Source organism: Acanthochromis polyacanthus, chromosome 8, assembly GCF_021347895.1.
Source record: "Acanthochromis polyacanthus isolate Apoly-LR-REF ecotype Palm Island chromosome 8, KAUST_Apoly_ChrSc, whole genome shotgun sequence".
Classification (NCBI taxonomy): domain Eukaryota; kingdom Metazoa; phylum Chordata; class Actinopteri; family Pomacentridae; genus Acanthochromis; species Acanthochromis polyacanthus.
The window spans coordinates 19212804-19232305 of NC_067120.1; the positions used below are offsets into that span (position 1 = coordinate 19212804).

At 40.8% G+C, this 19502-nt stretch overlaps 1 protein-coding gene across 2 annotated transcripts in view; it reads right to left on the reverse strand.

Annotated features, from left to right (window-relative positions):
- The window catches only part of lingo1a (leucine rich repeat and Ig domain containing 1a), a 158536-nt gene that overhangs the window by 23495 nt on the left and 115539 nt on the right, over positions 1-19502 (reverse strand). The window contains exon 1 of one of the 2 annotated variants that reach the window (XM_051951771.1): positions 3273-4145. The exons of the other annotated variant lie outside the window; for it this stretch is intronic. The gene's annotated coding sequence lies outside the window, so the exon portion shown is untranslated. Of the gene's footprint in view, positions 1-3272; positions 4146-19502 lie in introns of those variants that run through there. 2 annotated transcript variants of the gene reach the window in all.

The window sequence follows — 19502 nt, forward strand, 5'->3', positions numbered from 1 at the left end:
GGGCAAATTCTGGATAAGTGTATTGAATAATTATGGTAATGTGCCCAACATCACAGGATTAAGGGCAACACAACCATAATTACAGATTTGATTTTAGAAATGGCACAGCGAGAGGCACTAAAAAAGGTAAAGTGGAGGGCACAGCGTGGGTTGCATACCCACATATGTGTTTGCATGTGTTCAATGCAGCATTTACAGGAGGAACCTTTGAAATTAATAGCTATCCAACAAAGGTTTGTTATAGCAGCATGATTCATTTGACGTTTAAAACAGGGTCTTCTTGCTGTCTGAACTTCCACAGACATGCAAACCATTAAGGTGTTCCGCTGCCAGAACTGCAAATGAACAATACATCTAACATGCGCCCTGCTGCAAAGAACAAAACCACATTTTGTTCCACATGTCAGAATGCATCTATGCAGAGAAACATCCCATTCATGAGAACATGCAGCTGCTACATTATAAGGAACAATCACATGATGTTTCATCAGCTGCATTCACTTGGAGCAGGTTAGTCTTAAGGGAAACACCAGAAATAAACAGACGCTGACACAGCTGAGGAGATCTTTCGCGCAGCTCGTCCACGCTGTCCGGGACACTTTCCGAACAACTGAAAAATCGTAAAGGGACTGCACAGCTGAAACTGCGAGAGGAAAATCAAAACTTGTGATGGCTTTCTGACAACACTTGCAGCTGTTCTTCCTCCTTATCTGTTTCAAAAGATATCCACCAAGGACAGCAGTGACTTGTGAACAAGATCCTCCCTCTCCCTTCCATCAAACCGTCACTATGATGCCACCGCAGGCCTTTCATAAACATGCGATCCAGCCTCGGGCATCCATGTGTCAAGACAGGAGTGGCATCAAGTGGAGCTGAAGCCGGCTCTTCACATTAAAAAAACAACATAATTGCCGTCCCATGTGAAATCTCTCAGCACTGTGTCATCGTAACATTATGTAGGCATCACGGCCTCGCAACTGGGAGCTAATAAACACCTTGTCAATGCAGTAGGTGTCATCTTTACACCCAGGATGAGTGTCTCCAGGAGACATGCGAACACGTCATAAGCCAGCATTAGCCCGCTCACTAACACTATTGGTCATTTAGTGTGTTGTGAGAAGGCAAGCCTGTGATCAGTCATCCTCCACTAACATCACGGTCCACACCATCGCCACCCACTCTGTCTCGACTGCTCCTCTGCCCCAGTCTGCTGTCAAATCTATGGTGAAGCTGATTTCTTCCATGAATGATTAATGCTGCACATGCTCTCAGGCTGATCCTGTTGGTCTGCCATTCCATTTTCTCTACATGTGATTCAATTACAAACATACTAAGATATCGCCATAATTCACTGAAATACGACGCTGTTATAAGGAGCCTGATTTTCCTGTGATATTTGATACTCTGTATTATATTGGCCACTATGTAGAGGTTTAGGTTATTGCCAACATTGATCAACGTGTTGTAATTCAATAGAGTATGTCAACAGCAGCATAATGTTGTAGGGATGTGAGGGGGGGGGGGGGGGTCGCATTTACTACACGTATGCCACGGCACACTGCAGGGCAAAGAGGTGAATCCTATTGATGATTGGAGATAGCCAAGGTCAGCGGCCGGACATTTGTTTCATGTAGGCAGCCGGGGTGTCTGGACAAAGCGGATTGAGTCAGCAGTGTCCCGATCATCAAAGAAATCAGCATTTAAAAAAAGCATTTTAATTAACACATTTTCAGGAACGTATTAAAGAAAACACTGTGTGATGGGGTCACTCTAAAGTCACTATTGAGCACAGCAAGGACAAAAGCAGCAGAAAACCGGGAAAGACGTACGGCTGGGGAGACACTGTGGCTCGGTCTGGGGGAAACAAAGAAGTCTGGATGGGCTGTAGTGCACCTATGAAGCCCCCTGTGCCACACCCTTTGCTCGTGTCTCTGTGTGATATCTCAAAGTGTATCAGCTATCTATCATGTTGGATTGTGCGCCCTGATAAAGCCAGAGAGGCTGCTGCTGTTCTATCTGGCTGTCCGCTCCCTCCGGCTATTTATAACCAATAGAGCTACAGCACTTTATGAATGTCCGCAGGCACAGCATCACACAGCCTTCTGATTCCCTGCAGTTTTTTTTGTATACATTACACACATTGTCTATATATATATGTGTATAATATTATACGCATTATAAGAGACAGTCCTGCACAATAAAGGAAGAGAGAAATTCAGGTGGCCACTGTCATATTATTCTCTGCAAATGCTGCCTTGAATAGCAAACAACAGATGGAGTGTGACACCATAAACGCACAAGTTTCATCTTGTGTCCTGTATTGTCACAGCTGAGGCTATATATAGACCCCATGCCAGTTGTCTAGTTGAAAACAAAGAGTCCCAAGTGGTTTTTGATGATCAAAAAAAAGCATGACTATATTGCTGCAGAAGCTGGCTTGCTTGCTTTTTTTAAACATTTTTTATAGGGTTGCCCATTTAACAGATAGCCATCTTTGCAGATGAATAAAATGGCATACGGGGAGCATCACGACTGCCTCACACTTCCCCACACTGAGAAATGTTATTTCAGCAGAGCCCATACGTGGCCAAATAAAGGCTAGATTAAGACAACATTTTGCAATTCACTCCCCTCCCCACGCACACACACATACAGACACACACTCCACATTCTGCTTCACACATACACACACATTCGTGGGACAATTAAATTTGATTAATGCTTTAAGCCTGCCTCCTCCCAGACGAGCACACGCACCAAGAGAAATTACCAGAAAAGGGCGATCACACTGTCAGAATGTACCTTGATAACAAATTGATAATTTAATTTGGAACCTACGTGGATTAGATGTATTTATACCTGCAGAGGACGCGCCTAACCACACTCCAGCCCCCCCCCCGTCTCTCTTTTTTTTTTTTTTTTTTGCTTTTCTGTCCTGTCAACCGATCCTGCCCTGACCACTCCAGACTTGCAGGGCATTTCTTTTGAATTTTATTTTGTTCCCATTTGACATAGGAATGAGCTCCGAGGAGTTTGAAGACATCTTCTCTGAACTGATGTCGCCACTTCACATATTTTTCTTCCAAGTAGCCCCGGAGAGAGCCGGGCTGAGCTGCATCCTGGATCTCAAATCTTGGCCTCAGCCCCACATTAAACCGCATTGACATGAGCACGAACGCCGAAATGGATGTGCGTAAAAAAAGAACCAAATACATTTAAAAAAAAAAAAAAAAAACAGCCCGTTTTTTGCGCGTCCTTTGCCTGATACTCACCTGCTGTAGCCTTCACTGCTTCCAAGCATCCTTTCGCATTTCTCCCCGACGGCAACTCCCAGCCTCCAACACTCAAATTGAGACGCACTATCTCAAGTCCATCGCCTTGAAAGGCAGCTTTCAGAGCAAAAAAAAAAAAAAAAAGCAATAAAAAAGCGAGGCAGAGAGCACACACCAGCCAGCCGTTTTCTTCCCGATTTCCCAATGACTTTCTCCACACCGCGGTTTTTCGGAGATGACAGCAGTAGTTAAAAACGGGCAACCCACACACACATACACACACACACACGGACGCACGCACGCACACAGGCGCGCAAAAATACAGCGCGATCCTCCCCTTGGTAACGGGACTCCTTGTGCGCCCGAACGCGTCCGAGGATGGGAATAAAGAAGGAATGCAAATGGCAGGTAGAGAGAGAAAAAAAACTCCCACGCAGCGCTCCCGATGCACAGCGCGCAGCTCCTCGATGCGGTCTCTCCACTCCACAGCCTCGCACTCTCAGCAGCGCTGTGTGACTGGCTGTCGTCAGTGGCACAGGCAATCCGTTTGCTGGAGGGAGGGACGGAGATGATCAGCGGAACGCACTCTGCCCGGTGTCCTGCTCAAGCGTGTGTGTGCGTTTATGTGTGTGTCTGTGTGTCTGTGTCAAAACTGTGCGTGTCTGCGTGCGTCTGCATGCGTTTGACCACCACGCAGTCTGCTCATTTGCTGGGTTATTTATTTAGACCCCCGCGCGTTTGGTTAACCTGCCTTTATCGGTGCAGATTTGTCCATCCAGATTTTCCCCTCCTTGCCGGCGCGCACTCCAACGTTGACGCGCACGCTGGCGCACGGGCACATTCTTTCTGTTGTTAAAAAACAGTGTTCTGAGGGTATCAGAAATAGCTGACGTTACCTTTGCAAACATGCAAATGTCTCACCGACAGGCTGGTTGGCAAATGCAGAAATCAAATCAGATTGAAGTCTGTGAGACTGGAGTGGAGACAGGGAGGGAAGGAAGAGAGGGTGTTGGAGTAGGGGGGAGGAAAGTAGCAGTTCCTCTTTTGAGGGCCTGATGGCACTGTGGGCTTCAGATACTGCAGACAAACACACACAAGCATCTACAACACACAGCCTGCTCATGAGGCGGGCCTTCAAGTGCAGCCTGTGTTGTCTAATAGCCGACATATCTGATCCTCTATCCATCTCCTGTGATTTTTAAGGCAGTCTCATGTACAATCAGAGTTTGCAAGGGGTGTTTTTGAAAGCAGAAAGAGCAAATGTTCCCTCAGAGTATAACTCTTACACTGTACAATCCACTGTTCTCATCTCACTGGCTTTAATATGATGCCAAACAGAAAACAGATTCTGAATATGTGATGTTGGGGGTGGGGGGTGGGTGATCACGGTCACTGCATCCTCCTAAACGTACTGGGATTAAAATGAGTCAGCTTTCAATGCATTTGAGCACAATGTTGTATTTTAGCAGCCGAATGAAAGCTCTCCTTTGTGATCAATGCCCAAGAAGTACATTGATTAGCCAAGGTTTTGTGGGACGACAGCAAATTGGACGGATACCTTGAAGATATCTGTTAACACTGGGCTGTGCTCAACCGTGACAGGTTCCAGTTCTGAGTCATTAGTTTGCTGCTGCTTATAGGTGGCGAGGTTGCGAAAAATATCAATACTGAAATAAAAAATTCACCTCTTGTTGCTTGTCTTTTCCTGTGCATGTGTGTGTGTGTGTGTGTGTGTGTGTGTGTGTGTGTGTGTGTGTGTGTGTGTGTGTGTGTGTGTGTGTGTGTGTGTGTGTTAGTGGGGTTCTTGTGTATTTTATAAGATCATAAAAATAAATATTTTATTATTTTCTCCGGACTTTGGGAAAATTTTAATCTCAAAAACTATTAACATCAATATTATAGGCAACAACAATCAGCACTCAGAAAGTGGTATCATCTGCATAATATTTCGCACATTTTGTAAAGGCCAGCATTTTAGGCACTTTATTGCTTTTTCAGCACCATTTGCATGACAACTGCATGCTCTTTTGTACACCTATCTATCTATCTATCTATCTATCTATCTATCTATCTATCTATCTATCTATCTATCGTTGCAGACAGAGTTAGGATGTCAATACATATATTTAATAGAATCAATGTTACAACAATGTACACCAAATACAAAGCTGTGGTCAGCTGTCATGCTTCTTCTTGCTCTCTCCATAGCAAAATATACCAGGTAAAACCTTTAATAATTTGTTTAACTGGGAGGTTAAAATATGCATTTTTTTTGGACATATTTAACATGATACATAGACAAAATAGTACTTTTGTTACTAGATTTTAAAATATGAAAAGCAAAATTAAATCCATTCCATTGAACACATATCATCATTTGGATTTAAAGTGTTTTTTTCAAAATTGTGGGTTTCAAGCTTTTACCAAGTTATTTTAATTAAAGTGTGCAGAGGACTGTGCAGATATTTCATGTGTGGCAAAATTTCAAATCCATTGCTGTCATTGTGCAGACACCTGAAATAATTTATTTAGTTTTTCTTGCATCCAGCTTCTATGTAATTACTGCCAAAATGTAATATTTTAGCGACTGAAGGTTGCTTTCATTGGTTGCGTCTGTATGTATTAAATGCATGCATTAAAAACATGCTATCTTTACACTGAGCTGGAGATCAAGGGATTCTAATGTTGACAGGGTCAAAGGACAGTTACAGGACTCAGATTTTAAAAACCAAATTGGATTTTTCACGGTTCTGACATATGCTGCATTATTTAACACACTCATCACTTGTTTACTTACTCAAGTTTTCACTCCAAGCCCACAACAGAGTAAATTCTACTAAAATATTTGTCTGACTATGTTAAAAGGTGTCTCTTTTTTTCTTGCACCCGAAAGCTTCCCTCCACAGACCCTTAGCGCAACTTAAGCCAGTCAGGCATCACAGCTACATGTGAATGTCATCAGCATCAGTTCACGCATGGCTAAGGGACCCTTGCAATGAGGGATTCAGGGTATTTTCTCTGTATTTTAGAGCTGTTTCCCATTGCCTGGCTGTGAAACCAGTCCTTGAGGAGGAGTGGGGGCACTTTTTCTTTCCAGATCAGCACACTAAAGTTGCAAAAGTACCTCAACAGCTACTTTCAACTTAGTCAGTTGGCATGACAAACATATTTAATTTGAGCACATCATTCATCACCTATTCCAGAATCATTTATAAGTAAAACAAATCAACCAGCTATTATTCACATATGTGCAGCACTGGTCAAATGTGTTTAGTGGTGCTTGATGAATAAAACCCAAAGAGAATGAGATTAAAACAAGAGAACATTAGCTCTGGCAGGATGCTCTTCATGGGAGGGAAAAGAGAGGCTAAGTTCATGGTCCTTATCCCTGCCTGCTTCGTCTCCATCCTCTCTACCCTGCTAGGAGCTGCAAACAACAACAGAGGTAACAATGGATACCTAGTGACGCCATGGGCTTTGAAAGCATCCCATCAATAATTAATTTGTTCTGCTCTGTTCCTCAACACTGGCACGCATGCTTGTCCTTAATCTTTTGTTATACTGGGTGTGAGAGGTTTCTGTCACATGGACACTCACGACTCTGAAAGATGAATGGGTCCATGATTAAATGATAAAATAACCATTTGCTTGCTGTGATGCAATCCTTTCCCTCACCTCCTAATGAGCATCAATGCTATTCTGATATTCAGACATTTAGCAGTATCATTATAAGAGAGCTACAATATTGGAAGATTTTTGCAGAGAAATAAAGTCATTTTCGGCCGAAATCATGAAATATGTCTGCAAATGAGAAGAATTTCAACACCAACTTAATTTAGATTCCCTCCTTGACAAATTGAATTCTGGTGTTCAGAATTAATTTTGTTTTTTTTTCTTCCCCAAAAGTAGAAGACAATCGGAAACTGCTACATGAAGCTAAAGCTATATTCACCAGAGACACAGTGTTGACTTTGGGAGGGTTTTTGACCCTGTGGTATCTCTTGACATTGCAAACTGGTCTACAATGTGTTGCAGCCATAATCTAGTTAGACACCAGCCACAACATTAAAACCACTGAGGGGTAAAGTGAATAATACTGATCATCATGGTGGACAGTGCAATGCTGTGCTGAGAAAAGTTGGATCATGGCATTCATATGGTTGTTATTTTGACATGCACCACCTACCTGAACATTGTTGTCAAGAGAGTACACCTTCCCATGGTAAGAACACTTCTTTTTGGCAGGAGTATTCCAAGACAATGTGCTAGACTACACCACACAAACAGCTCAGGAATACGATAGTGTTACTTATTTAAACCGACAATTCGGAAAGAGTTGTTTTTACAACATCCTCCGGAGACGGCGGGAGGCATGGTCGGTTTGACAGATTCTGACAGATCTGTCAAACCGACCACGTGATAAAAAGGACACGTCACCAAACGTCAGATGACGCTCTGAGGAAGACAGCAGAAGCTGTCGAAACATGTCAGCAAGGTAAAAACAACTCTTTCGGAATTGTCGTTTTTAATAAGTAACACTATCGTATAGTATACAACGACAAAATGAACCTAATCCAACTAGCTCAGGAATAGCCAGAAGAGCACAACAAAAAGACCAAGGCTTCCAAACTCCCCAATTCTTAAATTAATCAAACCTCCATGAGATATGATGCCTGATCCATTGCAATCCCACCAAACAACCCACACGAGCCAAAGGATTCGTAGCTAACCTCCCTACGCCAGACACAAGGAATGTGCAAGAATGGCCAACTTTCTCAAGAGTCAACAGCTACAGACCTCCAAACATGAGATTAGCTCAAGAATAGTGCATAGAGAGCTTCATGGAATGGGTTTCTATGGCCGAGCAGCTGCATACAAGCCGTACATCACCAAGTACAATGCAAAGCGTTGGATACAGTGGTGTAAAGCACATCGCCACTGGACTAGAGCAGTGGAGACATGTTCTTTAGAATGATGAATGATGCTTCCCTGTCTGGCAAACTGATGGTCGAGTCTGGGTTTGGCAGTTGCCAGGAGAGCAGTAATCTCCAGACTGCTTGACCTTTTAGTTCCAGTGAAAAGAACTCTTAATGCTTCAGCATACCAAGACATTTTGGAGAATTTCATGCTCCCAGCTTTGTGGAAACAGTTTGGGGATGACCCTTTCCTGTTCCAAAGTGACTGTACACCAGTGCAAAAAGCAGGGTCAATAAAGGCATGGATGAGTGAGTTTGATGTGGAAGAACTTGACTGGCCTGCACAGAGTCCTGACCTTAACCCGACAGTACACTTTCGGGATGAATTGGAGCAGAGACTGATGACTTCTCATCCAACATCAGTGTCTGTCCTCACAAATGTGCTTCTGGAAGATTAGTGGCAAATTCCCATAAACACACTCCTAAACTTCGTGGAAAGCCTTCCCAGAAGACTTGAGGCTGTTTTGGTTGCAAAGAGTGGGCCAACTCCATGTTAAACCCTGCAGATTAAGAATAGGGTGTCATTAAAGTATATGTGCGTGTAAATCAGATGTCCCAATACTTTTGGCAACATAGTGTAAATAGATACACCAATACCATGTGATGATTGAAAGACAGATGTAAAAGTGTTCATGAAACAGTGTTACCTAACAGTTCAGCATTTTGTGAGTGAAGGATTTTTTTTTCAGTGGTACTGAACAACAAGTTCCGGCATCAGAAAATAATCAGTCTTCATTCTTAGGTCCAAACAACTATTTGTACCATATTGTGACAATGAGAAACATATTCTGCCATTGAGACCAAATGAAAAAAAAAACTGCTGTACAGATGGTGAATGTCATTTCATCAAATAAATATGTCGACATGCAAATAAGATTGTTTACGATGCATGGGAAACTAATGGAAACTGAGTCTCCTTTCAGTTGACACCAACATTGCATAGATCACAAGACATAAATAAATGTAGTGGGTCAGATAACACAGTAGCCAGAAATGTTTTTGCCGTATGTGGCGGGTGAGCAGTTATCATGACTGGCCAACATTTTTGAAGTCTAGGCTCCAATTCTTATAACGTGTCCTTAGTCCACAGCCACAGTAATACCTTGTTCTCTTTTCACAGAAGGAAAAAAAAAACAGAACCCCTGAGACAGTAGAGCAAAAATTATTTGCCAAGTTATTTCCTGTGTTTTTATTTATTTGAGTAAGGACAGCCTCTCATCATGCAGCAGAGGCTCAGACAGAAGAAAAACCCAGACGTTCTGCTTGTAAGACTGAGAGGGTTATGCTAAATTTGTCCTGCTTGGCCGTGTCAATATTATGACAGTTTTCCAAGGTCTGCAGGGTTCAAAAATATTCATGCCTAGTGGGTGAATGTCAAAGGCACATTCAGAGAACTGGTTCTGGCACAAAAATTCAATGCCGTGTGCTTTGTGTAAATACTCCACATTTTTGATTATTTGTTTGCAAAGTGATGCCCATTGTTCCTGTACTTACTATCAGTCACACTGTGAACATGAGCAGAAATGTTCCCAGAGCTAAAAGCTCTTAGGTCATGGTATGTGCTTCATAAAGACATCCAGCAGTGTGAACATTGCAAGTGTCATATTAAAACATATTCCTTTATTTGTGGGTTAGATTAACACACAGTTTCTAAAAGAATTGCCCGCACTGCCACAGCAAGACCAATCAATCTTTCTGTACACTGCCCCTTGTGACCTTTTTAGCCATGGCTCCCTAAAAGCTTCTGTTTTACCGCAGTCCTGCAACATGCCTATCCTTCTGACCTTTAAATTGAATACTTTAGTGGCACAGGAACTTATTACATTTCTGAACTCTTGAACATCTTTCTGGGTTTTCATTGTTGGACTGTCTCCTTCCTCTGCTTCCGCTGTATGAACACAAACACATGAAGATTTCCCTCTATGACACATTACCTGACATTTAAGCATGACAAATCCACTGTGCTTTATCACAGAGCACAGAGACAGGCAAAGCAATTGTAATTAAATGGAACATGATTTGCAGAGTATTGCTTATTCAGGGACATATCATCTATTTTGCCTTATGAAAACACAAAGTATTCACAGATTAAAGTAGCTATGCAGTTGTCTTTCTGTGCCATGACGACAAAGGTGTGAAACTTCAGTCATCACACTTTCCTTCTTTTTTTAAAAAAAAAATTAAAGCTTTGGTATTTTGACAAGTAAAAATGAACTTTGTCATTTAGTCTACTTTAATTTAGAAGCAAGTTTTCCATCAGCACTGAATAATAGTGTGCCTTACTGCATTTATTTTTAGTTGCTGAAAACAAAATGAACGATAGTATGCATAATAAAGTGAGCATGTAGACAGTCACTTATATATACAGTGTACACCAAGTTTCAACAGCTACAGCAATAAGCTCACCTGCCTAGCATTCTGTAGGTCTCCCTTGTCCTAACTAAACAGCTCTCACTCATTGAGGCACTGAGTCTACGGACCTCTGAAGGTAGCCTGTGGTATCACGTGCCAAGAAGTTAGCAGCAGATCCTTTAGAGTCTATACATTGCAAGGAGGGGCCTCCATGGATATTGTTTCAGCACACTTTGTACTGCTAAAAGAGGCCACTGCCATCAGAGAACACTTCTGTCATGAAGGGGTGTACATGGTCTGCAACCTTGCTTAGGTAGTTGGAAAGTGTCACCCTAATATACACATGAATGTTAGGACTCAAGGTTCCCCAGCAGAACATTGCCTACAGCACCACACTGCCTTCCCCGATTTGCTTTTTTCAAGTGTGCCTTGCTGCCATTTATTCCCTTGTTAAATGATGCACATATATCCAGATATCCACAGGATGTAAAAGAAAATATGATTCACGAACGGAGGCCACTTCAGTTTGGACACTCTGGCTAGTCTGCATCTATGCAGCACGGTACACAACAAGCTGTGATGTTTTATAGGTTCTGATGAAGAAATTAGCACATCCCCTACCCCTAGTGTCACTTTTCCAACACCTTTGTCACGATAACTCCATTACCATTTGTTGTCTGCTAGTCCCCTTGATTCAGTCATCATTTGTTATTGGTAACTGTCTGCCAGGACTCTCATCTCTTATCTTTTGTTTTCTACCAGACCCTTGATTCCATCACCATTTGTCATTGATTAGCAACTAGATGCAAACTGATCACTCTTCTTTTTAGTGTGTACATACTGTCCCCTCCCAACTGTTTGACTGACTGTATAAAATGTTTGACTCTGTAAATGTTCAGCTCACCTTCACAGACTCACGCTCTGTGTTGGTAAGCCCACTGTATACTGGGATACTAATAAACATCCCACTACAGCAAACTTTGCATAAAGACTTTGGGTAAATTTCTTCAATAGTTCTGATGCTTACCTATCAGAGCAAGCATTGAGCTTTTCAGAAGACTGTGCTACTGCATGTCTTGCATAGACTCGCACCACATGGGTGAGTTTTGGGCTGGCCATGGCTTAGCTGGTAGAAAGGATTGTCCACCAATTACAAGGTTGGCAGTTCGATCAATTGCTGAAGTAACTCTGGCAAAAACACTGAAGCTCAGGTTGTTCTATATGGCAGGGATCTTGCATGGCAGCTTTGCCGCCATTGGTGTGTGACTGGATATAAGAGAAATACATTGTAAAGATCCTAGTTGAACCAAACCAAGTTTAAAGAAGCTGTAAAAGTGCCAATCATTTACCTTTGTTCTCCTTGTACAACAATGAGCCTGGGGTGCCCATGACTCTGTCACTGGTGCACTGATTGTCCTTCCTTGGACTACCTTCTGAGAACACAGCACCAAACCTGTCATTTTGGAGATGCTTTATCACAGTCATCAAGTCATCACAATTTGAACCTTTCAAAGTCACTTTTGCTCATTTTACATGCCTCCAACACATGAGATTCATGAACTAACTGTTTACTTCCTGCCTAATCCATTGCAACAAGATAGTTAATGCTATTCCATTCACCTGCCAGTGGATTTAATGTTGTGATTTCATTGGTGTATATAAAGAAAAACAGCATTTGGCTATTTGTAGCATATATGCACATTATTGTATACTAACCGAAGCTGCAGGGAAGGGAATTTGCCTAATACCTTACAAATAGCCACACGCTCCAACTCTTTCACTCACATTTACTCATACACTGACTCACTCATTGTCACTCACGCTAACCATCACAGTCACTCATTTGCCCTGACTTATATTATTGTGCTACTATGTGAAATAGCTGGTGCAGTGAAAATGGAAAGCAGTGTGTTTGGCGAGGTTGTAAAGGAAAAGTACCCTCAATGGGCTTTGAATTGCCAAGGTCCTGAATAAGCATTGTAATATGGGCTTGCAGGCAGCAACCAAATGTGCAAGGAATTAGATTTGGCATTACTGACATCTGCCTTTAACCTTGTAAATCCATAACCTACACAAACACAGACAGTAATACCATCGTCTTATAATGTAAAGGATTTCGTTCACAGCCTGCCATGTGGTTTAGGGAGTGGTCGTTTTGGTTTTGCAGCATGCTCAAATGTGAAGCTTTGTTAATGGCAAGCAGTTCAAAGCCGTAATGTTGCAAGGTTGTCTAACTGTCATGATAATGACTGTCATCAAGATCATGAAAATCTGTTAGAGACAGTACACCAGGGACAGTCTTTGTGATGGTTATAGCAATTAAGAAATACGCACAATGAGCACCTAGCTACTGAGCATCTAAGTACCCATAACCCTGGCAAAAGAAACTCCACATGGCTGTTAGAGTGGCTTTTACACAATAGTCCCCACACATGTACACTAATTGGAAAAACACACAATAGGAAAGAATGCTACCGAGCTCCTTGATTAAAAACTCTTGGTCTGATGTTGCATAGGAATCATTAGCACAGTACGACTCCAAACTAGCCTATCATATAATGAAGAATAAATACTTCACTAGGATTGCTATCGAAGTGACATTAATAAAAATCTGTCCTCCGTTTCAGAGAGGATAAGAAAGGGTTTATTCACACCAATTGCAGCAAATTGGACCTAGCTCTGTTAGGCCACTGGTCATATGAGAAACACTTTGTCTTCAGTGGGTTAGATTTCCCACAAAACAATTGGCAAGCTGCTGCTCTCTCTTACTGCTACTCAGTCTGAGTGCTGTGCAAGAAAGACTGCAAAGAAAAATGATGCTCCCATGCCACTTGCACACACTGCTTTGGGCCAGACTATCATTCCCATTAAACTAATAACAGTTAGCTTCTTATCTCACAATGTCTTGGCAAAGTCACTTCCACCCTTGAACAAAACACAATGTCTTTGAATGCTGGGGCTTAATCTATCACTGAGGCCCAAATGAGACTGCATAATCCTCTGCAATTTGCCTTCTTGTATTCTACATTATCACTGATTTCTACTGCGTTTTTTTATTACACAAATTTTTCTTTTCGGGGACAACGATGCTGTCCTTCAGTTTCACAAGAAGCTACAATTTAATTATTTTTTTCATTGTACTGCTCAAACAACAAAATCACTGCGCTTGGAACCCACTAGAGGATGAGTTTTCTCACAAGACTCTCATCCTATAATCACCTTTACAAGTGTGTGTTTGGGCTTTAGTTAAAATGAAGATACAATTTTAAAGAAGTTAGAGTAAATATTTGAAATGTAATTAAAGTTTGAGCCACTAGAGATCTGAAACGTAGGCTGCGAGTTGCGTATTAAGTCCAGTAAGCCTGAAAAAAGTGACAGACCAGAGGGTGATGTAGTAGCGTAAGCTCCCCAAAAAACATTAGTTGATGAAAGTTTTCTTGTGGTTATGAATTAAACTGGAATAAATTTAAATGTGCAGGTAGTCCTTGAAACACTGAAAAACAGCTGTGTTTTTAATTAGATGGGAGATTGCAGTGAACTTAAGTATTTTACCCATGCATGGTGCAAATAAACCATGTTTGAAGCATCCTAATTTAAAAAGGCCAAATGGACGAACTTAATTATTTCCTCTTTGCAAAAGCATGACATATTTCATTAACATCTCTACAGTTCATTTTACAGTTATGGGAATGTACGAGTTTAATGTAAGAGCCAGTCAAAATGAACAGAATGTCAAGTTCAAGTACAGCAGGGCCATCTGCCATCCGTGTGTCCACACTGAGAAGGCCCAAATTATGGAGAACTGTCAAGATAGCCTTAAGTATTGTTATAAATCTTTCATATATAAAGAAAAATGTCATCTGCAAACAGTTTGGGTTTTTTTTCCCCCTCATCCTAGCCACTCTCCTACAAGTATCCTGGCTCTCAGGAGGGGTTGTTCTTTGGAGAAAGTAGCATTTTGGAAGCTTTTATCTTTGTGACAGGTTTACCAGACGGCAGCACAATGAAGGGACCCAACTGGACAATTTGCTCCGTTTCGTGGTCTGCTGTGTCGGCTCTGGAACGTCCCTGGAACGCCATATTTTCTTACTTTGATAAGCAAAGGACAGACTGGAATTGGTGCAATGGTAATTTACATTTATGTTAGACGTAAAGCCAAGAAGAATAAACGGACAAAATATTGTCACTTAGTTGTAGCAGTAGGGTTTGACTTATATTTTTGTTCTAATAGAGTCTCAGCCTGTTTTTCTTCTGGCCATTAATGTTTTTTGGGGTTTTTTTTACATTGAAAGAAACATAAAGCAAAACTCAAACAATGTTCAAATCAAATCAGTACAACAAAATGTCTAAGTGTTGGTTTACACAACAGAAACACGTAAATCCTGGTCATCAGACAGTAGCCAAAACTTTTTCAGACACAAAACTGCCTTGGCTCGTTGTACTTGGAAAATTACATACTATAGAAACCTTAATGATGGGCCTTTTGAAAATAACCAAACAGCACTGAAATGATTGACAACTAGAAAGACATTTTTTCAATTTTTAGAAATTTCGAGGTTCAATGCAACAATTCAGTTCTTAAAAGAGACATCAGGCTTGACATAGTAATTTAGCAACTCCGGCGAAATAGGTCCAATTATATCAATGATAGTTGACAGTTCCTGGGGGATGCTGTATAAATCAAGATGTTTGGCTAAGTCCTAACGGTGGTGAAGCTCTTGTAAAGTAAAAAGAGCATTCATATTATTAGCCTGGATTGCAGACAGTGATGGAAGGTAAAGGGAGTTGAGAAATGCAATTACTTTTGTGCCATCACCTTGAGAGAGTGTCATTTGGAATAAAGGCTGAAAGCATTATTTAGACATTGAGGCACGGTGACAAACACAGTATGTTCACTTTTAATAGAATTTGCATGTGAAATGTGTTTCCTTTTTTTTTTTTGGACTCACTACCAACAACCAGTCAAGTTTTTCTATTCTCCCACAAAAGTATGCTGGACTTTTGATTTTTTTAAAAAAAAAAAATGGCGGGGCTTTTGTGATCTCATTTTAAATGTGAAAGCTCTTCTTGTCTGCTGCCTTTTAAACATTCAGCTCCATAATTTACTGAAATGATTAAAGTTTTGAACTTTCTTTAGATAAGACCGATACAAGGTGAGAGTTTATTATCTGATCCTGGCTATTGAAATCTGTCTGTAATACTTTTCAGCTCTTTGATAAGTTCACACGATCACCATGAATCAAATGAAGAACAGGTTAAAATATTTTATTTTTTCCCCCCAATTTTTTCACTTTTTTGTGACATCACAAATTTATTCTTGTCTTTCAGTTTTATATTTATTTGTTCATGTTTGGGTTGTTGCTTAACTATTTGTTCTAATTTACTATTGACATGTTTTACATTGGTGGTTAGACTGTACCATTGCTGCCTGGGGGGAATAGCCAACAGCTAGCCATTGACCCAATAACACAGTCACATTATTTATCCTACTGCTCATCTGGCAATAATGTGTCAGCTACACTAAAGGTTAGCCATTAATCAAATGCTATAATAATAATAATAATAATTATTATTATTATTATAATGTTGTCTTTTATTTTGTTTATTTATTCATTCATAGTCATTCATGTATAATTCATTCATTCATTAATCTTATAGCTATTTGTGGATGTGTATCATTACATGACACACATAATGTAGCCACTAAATTATTACATGGTCAGCAGTGCTGCATAGGCTGCATTATGTTAGTGTTACTACTGGGTCCATGGCTGGCTGTGGGCTACTCCCCTGGGCACCAATGGCGCAGTCCAACAAAAAGCGCAAATCACAGCAATGGACAATTAGGATAATGAATCATTTTTTAAATTTATGTTCCAAAATCTAGCTCTGTAGCAAAAGCCCAAATGTGAACTACTAAAAATCAAACTGAGAGATAATTATCCATTTGTGACCAAAAACAAACAAAAATGGACTAAAGTTCCAAACCCATTTTTCATTTGATTAAGCTGGATGCTCTGAGATGAACAAAGGACTGCAAGGTGTTACGCAGACCGTGCATTTAATGGTGAACCACTGTAGATGGTGTTTTATCTTGGAAAAAGAGCCATTTGGGTTTTCATTTCGCCAGTAAGACAAATGTGACAAATGTGTTTCCCTATAGACGAGCTATTACGAGCCGCAGTTTGGCCTCAGACTCCTACAGATATTCTGCTCATGGCCTCGGCAGCAATGGCTCCATTTTTATTTATTTTTTTCAACTGCAGGGCACCATCCATTGCCAGGGCTACTCGCCTGTCATCTTGGCATACAGACAATGGCCTCCTGACACGAGAGCTCCTTGTAAAAGATGTTGCCAGCCCTTGGTCTCTGTGCAACGCAGACACGCACACATAAAAGTCCCGACAAACATGTGGACACATGAGCGCGCACATATGCACACGCGCACACACACACACATGTAATCTGCTCCGGAATCAAATCCCATCCCTTTGTGTTTCAGATAGTAAAGGAGTGCTGCTGGGAGTAGTGCAGACTGGTAAAGTAATCACTATTTTCAAGCAGTTTTGGTGTCACCTCCCACCCTTCACAGACACCACACCACTCCATGGGGTGGAGAGATTTCAATCACTTTATAGCTGCCACCGTGGCTTTAGTAAATTGTTGCCAGCCAAATCCATGTCGATCCGTTGAGTGATTGCATGCTGCAAAAAGGTCTAATCTCATTTTCTGTTCAGATCCTGACTGCCTGTAAATGAACAGACATTAACTTGAGGTCTTCAGTGTACTTTCATCAGTGTTGCATCATATTGCAAAGGCATTTGATGAGCTGAAACACATTAAAAAAAAAACGATGGAAAGTTACCAGTCATCAATACAGTTTTAAGGACTGTGTTAGGTGTAATACATAACATGTTAAACATGCCCACTGTGAAAAGTGTTTTTCATGGCTGTGAACTGATGCAGTGTATGATTGGCCTTACATGATGCGATGAATTCACTTTTACACCTTACAAAGGCTTCTCATAAAGACACCCGTGGTCTGTGGTCATGGATTTTGCTGATGTCAAACACATAAAAATGCTTATAGAAGCCCAGCGCTGCAGGCTTATTTTTCCAGTGCCTGCAATCCTAATGGTATTCATGCATTTAATGGTGTCCCTAAAAGACATGAGTCATGGAAAAATTATAAGCTGATGTATACGAGCTGCATCCTTTAAAAACTGGGGAAATAAAGGGCTATTTCATAGAAAAATCAAACAGGAAATTTTAGATAATCATGTTAAACAATTGCTGTATGACATTGTTGATTACAATGACAACCCCTGTGTCAGTTGAACTATGAGATCAGCTCTGGCAAAAAAAAAAAAAAATGCAGTTACAATCCATGTTGGTATCATTCTTGATTAATAACATGAGAAAAAGATGATACCTGAAATCCTTTATCAACTGTGGAAATGACTGCCTAGTCAGTCCCATTTTGCAGTTATCCTGGTGGGACTTTGTCTTTGTGATTCTCTGCTGTGTGCTCTGTTCTAGCGCCTATCATTTGATCCATACTGTCTCGCTATGTAGTATACCACAATCAATGTGGATGCATTAATGTACAAAGGTCATTATTTCTTCCCCATTCTAGCAGGAATTGAGCGTTCTGTGTTGGTATCGCACCAAATAAAACGTTCACCCTCCCCTCTCCATTGTTCCTTTTGCAACATGACAAAGTGTCTTTAACCCAGTGAAATTGTTTGTCATCTGCTGTACATTAGAGCTCCACTGGGGCATCAAAAATCCATTTTAAACGTCGTCTGTTTCCTTAGCAGAACGTTTTCATACTAAGCAAATGACAGACAGCTTACGTTTTAACCCTTCACAGATTCCACAGTGAGAATGTCTGAGCTCGCACAAAGCTAATGGTTTGCATCAGATGCCTCGTTTGAACAAGGTGGCGACTTGGGCTGAGAATGTTCCCACTCTGTCATGTTTCCAGTGAAGACTAGCGTCATTAACCCTAATGTACCGATGTAATGTTTTCCCCCTAAAAGCCCAGACTTCTGCTTTAATGTATTTAAATATATGTTTAGAGTATCCTGCAAACACTGGTGTATCAGAAAGAATGAAGTGAATATAAGCAGATACAATACGCAACAATGTAAAAGAATATCTAAATATAAACGATAAAATAATATCTGTATTCTTTGTTACCTCTTCTATGTACTTCCATGAACACAAAAGAATTTTTAGTTATTTTTATACTCCAGTACTTGCTTCAAACAAATCTAAAATAAGCCTGGTCGAAGAGGAAATATGGTGGCAACTACAAAGAAGGGCCACATATTTGCTTTGATTGCCGCATGATGCACCGGTGCCAAAGAATAAAATGAAAGAATGACTCTTTGACTCGGGCATATGGATGTCCAGACATGGAGTGATGTGCCATATTCATCAGTGTTTGGAGTACACTGCATCCCTTAGGGTGCTATCATGGGCGTTTTACATATTTTCATTTTATATTGGTGATTAGTGCAATGTGCCACTTAAAATTCTTTAATTACGGTGGGTTTTATTCATCTGGGCTGCATCTTCATCTTTATTCTGGCAAATTATTTAAAGTCCTTGAGCATTTTTTCTCTGACCTTGCTGGAAGTCTAACAGCTGCTATCTGAGTTTTGCACTGCACCACATGGCATATGGTTTATTAATCACAATGAATCAAATGAAAAACAAAATCCACATTTCTGTCTTGTTTGATTTACAACAATACACAGTGCAGCACGGACAACCCACTGTGATCCAAAGTCTGTCTGAAATGCAGTCAAACAGAGCTGCATCTGTCAACATTTGCTGAAAGCGGTTCGAGCAGAAACCAGTAGAATTTGAACAACTAAACAGAGCCTTTCTTTAA